Genomic DNA, 11,018 nt, shown 5'->3' with positions numbered 1-11,018 from the left:
GGTCAAGCTCTTCAGTAGGTCAGTTGGGGCTCTTCCTGGTCTGGTCTTGCTTCTCTCTTCCATCTCCTGTGAGTCCCCCAAGAACGGCTGCTTCTTCCTTTCACATCTGTGGTTGCTAGGCCAGGAGTTCCTTTCCTTGAGTGGTCTGCCCAGAGAGTTCACGTGTCACAAGAAGGCAAGCATTATCTTCTCCTGGAACTTTCCAACAGACTCTCCATCTCGGTCTGGGCTGGCTGGTTCTGGACCTGTGGGTGTCACCATGCCACGCTCCTGACACCATCTCTGGGCTTATATGGTGAGGGGACAGTCAGTGTTGAGGAGCCCATCCCTCAATGCCTGAGGCCTGGCTCAGAGCAGACATTCACAAAATGCAAAAAACAAGTTATACTTTTTTAGATGCATAATGTTAGCATAGATATCATTTTGCATTCTGCCATGGTCAGTATAGGAGTCCCTGAGTAGCTCAAGTGTTTAAGTGCTTGAGTACTAACAGAAATTTTGGTGATTTGAACCCTCCCAGAGGTGCCTTGAAAGAAGGGCCTGGTGATGTACTTCTGAAAGGTCACAGGCTTGAAAACCCTATGGAGTGCAGTTCTACTCTGCGACACATGAAGTCAACATGAGCCGGAATCAATGGCAACTTTTTTAAAAATTATTATTTAGCATAAACATTTCCTGAAGTTTCTTTGCCATTTATACAGTTTAATTTCCATTACTGAACCACATATCAGCCATCAATAAGTTATTGTATTTATTTATTTTATGTTTGCTTACTGTGTCCTAGCTTCTTGTTTTGTTTTGTTTTGATATGCTCAAATAGGCTGGTCGTGTAAGCTAGTTTGATTATTGGCATCTTTGAAGATCTCATGTCCTATCTCCAGGTAGCCAGAGCTGTTACTAGGTATGTGAGCCCAGAAGTCTGTTCACTTTTCTTGTGTGGATTCTGCTCAGGTGTCCAGGTCATCGGTCACCGAGTGTGTGGCGCAGGCTCTCACCTACAGTCATAGACGGGCAGGGGTGATCGGAGTAGGCACAGGTATCTGGCTGCAGTAGGGGGTCATGTGCTGATCAAGGCAGGGGGCTAACCGCTGCCCCTGAGTGGGTGGAAGTCATGTCCTTGGGTCCTGGAGTGTGTAGGTATGTGGGTTTTGTAGCCGGACTATGGGCACCCAACGCTGTTGGCTATAAGGACTGCGAGTCACCACTTATTCTTGGACCCCTGTTGTGGGTGGCTTGGTAGAGTGGGTGAAGCCACCAGTCCTAAGATTACTGATGTGGGTGGGTGAGGACCCTGCTTAATGGGCAGGGTGGTGGTGGTGTCAAATGTCACGAATCTGCCATTTCCCCTTATAGGAGGTACAGATGAAAATAGGCTTCAGCTATATACCCTGTTATACTGTGCTAATGGGGGCCCACACTATTGAAATGGGCCCACAATGGTCTATGCAAGGGTAAAAGGCATTCAAAGTCCTTGGGCCCCTTATGCCTGTGTCTAGGCAAAAGGGCTGTGCCTGCCCTGAGTTCCTGGCTTAGGGGAGCTGGCAGATTATTTTTTCCTGTTCGTTAGTGTTTTCCCTCTCTAAAGCCAAGAGAATGGCTCAGGCTGCACAAGGGGTCCTATTTCCAGCCCAGGGAGCACAGCAATGGCTGAAGATGAACTGGGACCCTGAGCAGAGTGGGGAGGGGGCGGGTAAATGGGAGAGAGGTACTTCCCAAGAGAGTTTTTTTTGATTCCCACTGTAGGTTGGATGCTTGTACTTATCTTTCACTGGAGTGCCCTTTCTTGCTGGTTCTGGAGGCTTGAGCAGACTCTCCATCGCTTGGTCTCTCCTGAGGTGCAAAATGCATCCTGAGTACCACTGCTTGCCTCACTGCATGCGCCAGCTGATCCAGGCTGCAGGGTGCCAGGGCAGCCAGGTCAAGTCTGGCAACTCCTGGCTGTTTCTGAACCGTCTCTCCCTTCCCCTGCTGCTCAGTCGGATTCCTTAACTTTGTCTTTGATGTTCAGGGCTCCTAGATTGTGGTATACAATCAATTCACTTGTTTTTTGGGGTCTTTGTTGTAAGAGGGACCACAGGAAGCATCTGACTACTCTGCCATCTTGGCCCCACCTCCAAGTCACATTTCTAAAGGGAATCCTCTTTACCCTCAGGCAGGGGCTGATGGCTACAAACTGGGGAGGTGCTGGCCACCCTAGGAATGTGTACTGCAGGACCTGATTCCATCAGAGGTGGCAGGACAGCCACATGACTCTGGGGCCAGGCCAGCTTGGGGAGGATTTACAAGCCCAGCGGGAACAGTTCAATGCTGGTCCCCCCCACCCCCACACACATTTCTGTCTTGAGCTGGGGTCTTTAGCACATGGCAATTGCTGGGCATTTGCTCTTCCCACCCCTGCTCCTTATCTGGTTAATAGGCCAAGAAGAAAAGGGACCATGGCCCCAGAAGTTCATAAAATCTGATCTCCAGCCCAGACCTTCCCAGATTTGAGACCTGTTTATCTCATGGTCTGTCAGTCTCCTCCATCTCACAGTCTGTATCCTGTACCCAGATCATTACCTCTCCAATTCCAAACCTCATTTTCCTTCTCTGTGCTCCACCCAGTGGTGGTATCACCATGCCTTCAACATAGAAAAAGGGGCTTCCTCCCAACATTTCCTCTTCTTCACCCTCATAACTAATCAATCTGCAAGTCTGACATGTTTGATTCCCAAGTACTTCTCCACCCTCTCCTTTCCCAACATCACTTCTCCAAGGTCTAGTTGAGGTCCTCAGAATGCCTTTTCTAAATCACCTCAACAGTCCAGGGAGGACCCCAAACCTGCTGCAACTCTGCCTGAGGTTAAGCTGGTCTCCCCCGGAGAGCCACCACTCTCCTAGCTGCCATCCTGAGTCAGGAGGGATCGAGATCAGGTTCATGAACTCCCTAACTGGCCTCTGCCTCCTGTCCAACCCCCTCCAACCTGCTCTCTTCCATTCGATCCCCCAGTGCAAATGGAACCAGGTCACTCTTTGGCCTTGTCATTGTTATGTGACTTTGAGTTGATGATGATTCCAACTCCTAGTGACCTTATTAAACCCATTGCCATAGAGTTGATTCCAACTCATAGCGACTCATAGGATACAGTAGAATAGAGTTTCCAAGGCTGTAATCTTTACGGAAACCCTGGTGGCATAGTGGTTAAGCGCTACGGATACTAACCAAATATCGGCAGTTCAAATTCACCAGGTGCTCCTTGGGAACTCTATGGGGCAGTTCTACTCTGTCCCATAGGGTCACTATGAGTCGGAATCGACTTGATGGTAATGGGTTTGGTTTTTTTTATTTCTTTTTATAATTTTTACTGTGCTTTAAGTGAAAGTTTACAAATCAAGTCAGTCTCTCACACAAAAACCCATATACACCTTGCTACACACTCCCAATTACTCTCCCCCTAATGAGAGAGCCTGCTCTCTCCCTCCACTCTCTCCTTTTGTGTCCTTTTCACCAGCTTCTAACCCCATCTACCCTCTCATCTCCCCTCCAGGCAGGAGATGCCAACATAGTCTCAAGTGTCCATCCGATCCAAGAAGCTCACTCCTCACCAGCACCCCTCTCCAACCCATTGTCCAGTCCAATCCATGTCTGAAGAGTTGGCTTCAGGAATGGTTCCTGTCCTTGGCCAACAGAAGGTCTGGGGGCCATGACCACCAGGGTCCTTCTAGTCTCAGTCAGACCATTAAGTCTAGTCTTTTTATGAGAATTTGGGGTCTGCATCCCACTGCTCTCCTGCTCCCTCAGGGGTTCTCTGTTGTGTTCCCTGTCACGGCAGTCATCAGTTGTAGCTGGGCACCATCTAGTTCTTCTGGTCTCAGGATGATGTAGTCTGTGGTTCATGTGGGCCTTTCTGTCTCTTGGGCTCATAATTACCTTGTGTCCTTGGTGTTTTTCATTCTCCTTTGTTCCAGGTGGGTTGAGGCCAATTGATGCATCTTAAATGACTGCTTGCTAGTGTTTAAGACTCCAGATGCCACTCTTCAAAGTGGGATGCAGAATGTTTTCTTAATAGATTTTATTATGCCAATTGACTTAGATGTCCCCTGAAACCATGGTACCCAAACCCCTGCCCCTGCTACACTGGCCTTCGAAGCGTTCATTTTATTCAGGAAATTTCTTTGCTTTTGGTTTAGTCCAGTTGTGCTGACCTCCCCTACATTGTGTGTTGTCTTTCCTTTCACCTAAAGTAGTTCTTATCTACTACCTAATTAGTGGATACCCCTCTCGCACTCTCCCTTCCTCCCCCCTCTTGTAATCACAAAAGAATGTTTTCTTCTCAGTTTAAACTATTTCTCAAGTTCTTATAATAGTGGTCTTATACAATATTTGTCCTTTTGCAACTGACTAATTTCACTCAGCATAATGCCTTCCAGGTTCCTCCACGTTATGAAATGTTTCTTAGATTCCTCACTGTTCTTCATCGATGCGTAGTATTCAATTGTGTGAATATACCATAATTTATTTATCCATTCATCCGTTCACGGGCATCTTGGTTGCTTCCATCTTTTTGCTATTGTAAACAGTGCTGCAATAAACATGGGTGTACATATATCCGTTCGTGTAAAGGCTCTTATTTCTCTAGGATATATTCCAAAGAGTGGGATTGCTGTATCATATGGTAGTTCTATTTCTAGCTTTTTAAGGAAGCGCCAGATCGATTTTCAAAGTGGTTGTACCATTTGACATTCCGACCAGCAGTGTAGAAGTGTTCCAATCACTCCACAGCCTCTCCAACATTTATTACTTTGTGATTTTTGGATTAATGCCAGCCTAAAAAAAAAAAAAATTTTTTTTTTTTTTTTTTGTTGGAGTGAGATGAAATCTCATTGTAGTTTTCATCTGCATTTCTCTAACGGCTAATGATCGTGAACATTTCCTCATGTATCTGTTAGCTACCTCAATGTCTTCTTTAGTGAAGTGTCTATTCATATCTTTTGACCATTTTTTAATTGGGTTATTTGTCTTTTTGCAGTTGAGTTTTTTCAGTATCATGTAGATTTTAGAGATCAGGCGCTGGGCGGAAATGTCATAGCTAAAAACTTTTTCCCAGCCTGTAGGTAGTCTTTTTAATCTTTTGGCGAAGTCTTTGGATGAGCATAGGTGTTTGATTTTCAGGAGCTCCCAGTTATCTGGTTTTTCTTCTGCATTCTTAATAATGTTTTGTATACTGTTTATGACATGTATTAGGGCTTCTAACATTGTCCTTATTTTTTCTTCCATGATCTTTATCATTTTAGATTCTATATTTAGGTCTTTGATCCATTTTGAGTTAGTTTTTGTGCATGGAGTGAGGTGTGGGTCTTGTTTCATTTTTTTGCAGATGGATATCCAGTTATGCCAGCGCCATTTGTTAAAAAGACTGTCTTTTCCCCATGTAACTGTTTCGGGGTCTTTGTCGAATATCAACTGCTCATATGTGGATGGATTTATGTCTGGATTCTCAATTCTGTCCCCTTGGTCTATGTGTCTGTTGTACAATTACCAGGCTGTTTTGACTACTGTGGTGGTATAATAGTTTCTCAAATCAGGTAAAGTAAGGCCTCCCACTTTGTTCTTTTTCAGTAATGCCTCATTTATCCGGGGCCTCTTTCCCTTCCATATGAAGTTGGTGATTTGTTTCTCCACCTCATTAAAGAACGTCATTGGGATTTGGATTGGAATTCTATCTTAATGTATAGATCGCTTTTGGTAGAAGAGACATTTTCATAATGTTCAGGCTTCCTATCCACGAGCAAGGTATGTTCTTCCACTTATGTAAATCTCTCTTGGTTTCTTGCAGAAGTGTACTGTAGTTTTCTTTGTATAAGTCTTTTACATCTCTGGTAAGATTTATTCCTAAGCACTTTATCTTCTTGGGGGCTACTGTAAATAGCATCGATTTGGTGATTTCCTCTTCGATGTTCTTTTTTTGGTGTAGAGGAATCCAGCTGATTTTTGTATGTTTATCTTGTATCCCGATACTCTGCTGAAATCTTCTGTTAGTTTCAGTAGTTTTGTGGAGGATTCCTTAGGGTTTTCTGTGTATAAGATCATGTGATCTGCAAATACAGATACTTTTACTTCTTCCTTGCCAATCTGGAAGCCCTTTATTTCTTTATCTAGCCTAATTGCTCTGGCTAGGACCTCCAACACAATCTTGAATAAGAGCAGTGATAAGCAAGGCATCCTTGTTTCGTTCCCGATCTCAATGGGAATGCTTTCAGGCTCTCTCCATTTAGGATGATGTTGGCTATTGGCTTTGTATAAATGCCCTTTATTATGTTGAGGAATTTTCCTTCTATTCCTATTTTGCTGAGAGTTTTTATCACGAATGAGTGTTGAACTTTGTCAAATGCCTTTTCTGCATCAATTGATAAAATCATGTGATTCTTGTCTTTTGTTTTATTTATGTGGTGGGTTACATTAATTGTTTTTGTAATGTTGAACCATCCCTGCATACCTGGTATGAATCCCATGTGGTCATGGTGAATTATTTTTTTTGATATGTGGTTGAATTCTATTGGCTAGAATTTTGTTGAGGATTTTTGCATCTACGTTCATGAGGGATATAGGTCTATAATTTTCTTTTCTTGTGGTGTCTTTACCTGGTTTTGGTATCAGGCATACGGTGGGTTCATAGAATGAGTTTGGTAGTATTCCGTCCTTTTCTGTGCTCTGAAATACCCTTAGTAGTAGTGGTGTTAACTCTCCTCTGAAAGTTTGGTAGAAGTCTGCAGTGAAGCTGTCTGGGCCAGGGCTTTTTTTTTGTTGTTGTTGTTGGGAGTTTTTTGATTTCCTTTTCAATCTCTTCTTTTGTTATGGGTTTATTTAGTTGTTCTACCTCTGCTTGTGTTAGTTTAGGTACGTAGTGTGTTTCTAGGAATTCATCCATTTCTTCTAGGTTTTCAAATTTGTTAGAGTATAATTTCTCATAGTAATCTGATATGATTCTTTTAATTTTAGTTGGGTCTGTTGTAATATCACCCATCTCATTTCTTATTTGGGTTATTTGCTTTCTCTCCTGTTTTTCTTTTGTCAGTTTGGCCACTGGTTTATCAATTTTGTTGATTTTTTCGAAAAACCAGCTTTTAGTCTTGTTAATTCTTTCAACTGTTTTTCTGTTTTCTATTTCTTTAGTTAATCTCTAATTTTTGTTATTTGTTTTCTTCTGGTGCCTGTGGGTTTCTTTTGTTCCTCTCTTTCTATTTGTTCAAGTTGTAGGGATAATTCTTTGATTTTGGCCCTTTCTTCTTTTTGGATGTGTGCGTTTATTGATATAAAGTGGCCTCTGAGCACCACTTTTGCTGTGTCCCAAAGGTTCTGATCGGAAGTGTTTTCATACTCATTGGATTCTCTGAATTTCTTTATTCCATCCTTAATGTCTTCTATAATCCAGTCTTTTTTGAGCAGGGTATTGTTCAGTTTCTAAGTGTTTGATTTCTTTTCCTGTTACTATTTCCACTTTTATGGCCTTATGGTCAGAGAAGATGTTTTGTAATGTTTCAATGTTTTGGATTCTGTTAAGGCTTGCTTTACGACCTAATATGTGGTCTATTCTAGAGAATGTTCCATGTGCACTAGAAAGGAAAGTATACTTGGTTGCTGTTTGGTGGAGTGTTCTGTACATGTCTATGAGGTCAAGTTGGTTGATTGTGGCAGTTAGGTCTTCTGTGTCTTTATTGAGCTTCTTTCTCGATGTCCTGTCCTTCAGCGAAAGCGGTATGTTGAAGTCTCCTGCTATTATTGTGGAGCTGTGTGTCTCACTTTTCAATGCTGATAGAGTTTGTTCTATGTATCTTGCAGCCCTGTCATTGTGTGCATAAATATTTAATATGGTTATATCTTCTCGGTGTATTGTCCCTTTAAGCATTTTATAGTGTCCTTCCTTAGCCTTTCCGATGGATTTAACTTCAAAGTCTATTTTGTCAGAAATCAATATTGCCACTCCTGCTCTTTTTTGATTGTTGTTTGCTTGATATATTTTTTTCCATCCTTTGACCTTTAGTTTGTTTGTGTCTCTAAGTCTAAGGTGTGCCTCTTGTAGGCAGCATATAGACGGATCTTGTTTTTTAATCCGTTGTGCCATTCTCTATCTCTTTATTGGTGCATTTAGTCCATTTACATGCAGGATAATTATGGTATGAATTTAGTGCTATCATTTTGATGTCTTTTTTTGTGTGTTGTTGACAGTTTCTTTTTCCCACTTAATTTTATGTGCTGAGTAGATTATCTTTATATATTGTTCTTTCCTCATATTTGTTGTTGATTTTGTTTCTGCTGAGTCTCTATTTTTTTCTTGTATTTTATTTTGATGAGTAGGATAGTTTGTCTCCTTTGTGGTTACCTTATTATCTACCCCTATTTTTCTAAATTTAAACCTAACTTTTATTCCTTTGTATTGCCATATCTTCCTCTCCATATGGAAGGTGTATGATTACATTTCTTAGGCCCTCTTTATTATTTTAATGTTATCTTCTTTGATGTAATAACATTGCTGTTTTGATCTTTTTTTAATAATCTTACTTTGTTTTTTTGGATTTCCCTGTCTGGGTTGACTTCTGATTGCTCTGCCCAGTGTTCTAGTCTTGGGTTGATACCTGATATTATTGATTTTCTAACCAAAGAACTCCCTTTTAGTATTTCTTGTAGTTTTGGTTTAGTTTTTATGAATTCCCTAAACTTGTGTTTATCTGGAAATGTCTTGATTTCATCTTTAAGAGACAGTTTTGCTGGATATATGATTCTTGGCAGGCAATTTTTTTCCTTCAATTTTTTAAATATGTCATCCCATTGTCTTCTTGCCTGCATGGTTTCTGCCTAGTAGTCCAAGCTCATTCTTATTGGCTCTCCTTTGTATGTGACTTTTCATTTATCCCTCGCTGCTCTTATAATTCTCTCTTTATCTTTGTTTTTGGCAAGTTTGATTATAATATGTCTTGGTGACTTTCTTTTACGAGCTACTTCATGTGCAGTTCTATGAGCATCTTGGATAGATATCTTCTCATCTTTCACGATATCAGGGAAGTTTTCCACCAACAAGTCTTCAACAATTCTCTCTGTATTTTCTGTTATCCCTCCCTGTTCTGGTACTTCAATCACTTGTAGGTTATTTCTCTTGATAGAGTCCTACATGATTCTTAAGATTTCTTAATTTTTAAAAATTGTTTCATCTGATTTTTCTTCGAATATATTAGTGCCAAGTGATTTATCTTTGAGTTCAGAAATTCTAGCTTGTACTTGCTCAATTCTGCTCCTCTGACTTTCTACTGAGTTGTCTACTTCTGTAATTTTATTGTTAATCTTCTGAATTTCTGATTATTTTCTATGGATTTTTCCAGCTTATTAAACTTTTTATTATGTTCCTGAATAGTCTTTCTAATTTCTTGAATTGCTTTATCTGAGTGTTCCTTGGCTTGTTCTGCATTTTGCCTCATTTCCTTCTTGATGTTTTGAAGGGTTCTGTATATTAAACTTTTGTATTCTGGCTCTGGAAATTCCAGGAATGTACTTTCATCTAGAAGATCCCTGGATTCTTTATTTTGAGAGCCTGTTGAGGCGATCATGTTCTGTTTCTTTATGTGACTTGATTTTGACTCTTGTCTCCAAAAATCTATAGATCATTGTATTAGTTTATGCTTGCTTTTTGTGTGTGTGTGTGTGTCATAGCTTCTGGCTTTGTTTCATTTTGGTATACCCCTCTGGGTTGCTTGAGTGAGCTAGCTTGATTATTTTCACCTTTGGAGCTCTGGTGTCGTGTCCCCAGCTGGCTAGAGCTGTTATCAGGTATATCAGTCTAGGAATCCATTCAGTTTTCTTGTATGAATTCAGCCCAGGTTTCCAGGTAGCTGATCATCAAGTGTGTGGTACAGGCTCTGTCCTACAGTCTTAGAGGGGCAGGGGTCATTGGTATATATACTGGTATCTGATTGCAGCAGGGGGTCGTGCTCTGAACAAGGCAGAGGACTGAGAACCAACCCCGAAGTGTCTCTGAGGAAAGTGCATTCCTGTTCCCTACAGACTGCAGGTGATGGGTTCTGCAGATGGACCACGGGCACTGAAAGTTTTTGGTTGTAAGGACTGGGAGGTACCAGTTATCTTTGGACCCCTGTTGCAGGTCTCTGGGTGACCTGAGTGGAGCTACCAGTCCTTAGGTCCCTGATGTGGGTAGGTGAGGACCTTGTTTAATATACAAAGCAATGTCAAACATCAAACACCCACCTCTCTACCGCACAGCTGAAATTGTTGGAGTCTGCCAACAAGGGCCTATTGTCCCGAAATAGGCCCACACAGGTCCATGCAGAAGGGAAAGGTGCTCAAAGTCCCTGGACAGTTTATGCCTGGATAGGAGCTGCTTCTGTCCTGAGCTCCCCCAGTTAGTGGAGCTAGCAAATTATCTTTTCCCCCAATTGTAAATTTTTTCCTTCCCCAAGGCCAGGAGGATGGCTCTAGGTGCTCAACGGTGCCTATCTCAGGCCCAGGGAATTCAGCCGATGAAGCCGGCTTGGGGGTGGGGAGGCGCGGTAAATATACTTAAGTACTTAGCTTTTACAGACAGCACCGTTCTTCTCTGGGTTCGGAGGTGTGAGTAGGCTGTGCAGCTGGCTGCTTCTCCCTGAGGAAACTGCAGCTGAACGCTAGTACTGGCCCGCCGCTGCAGCTCCGGAAATGGTGCCTGAGGGTTCCCCGCGATTCAGGTCCGGTAGCTCCTCTCTGCTTCTGAATGGTCTCTTCCTCCCCCTGCCCCTCAGTTCATTTTCTAAGCTTGCCTTTGAAGCTCAGTGCTCCCAGCTTGTCATAAATATACTCATTTCACTTGTTTTTTAGGGTCTTTGTTTACCAAAAAAAAAAAAAAATTATTTTTTTGTTGTAAAGAGGGCTCACTGGAAGCGTCTGTCTATTCCACCATCTTAGCTCTGCCTCCCGATGGGTTTGGTTTTTTGATCAGTCTTTATGGAAGCAGACTGCCCCATCTTTCTCCCATGGATTCTAACTGCCGACCTTT

Source organism: Loxodonta africana, chromosome 15 (assembly GCF_030014295.1).
Source record: "Loxodonta africana isolate mLoxAfr1 chromosome 15, mLoxAfr1.hap2, whole genome shotgun sequence".
NCBI lineage: Eukaryota > Metazoa > Chordata > Mammalia > Proboscidea > Elephantidae > Loxodonta > Loxodonta africana.
This window is presented reverse-complemented; position numbering follows the sequence as displayed.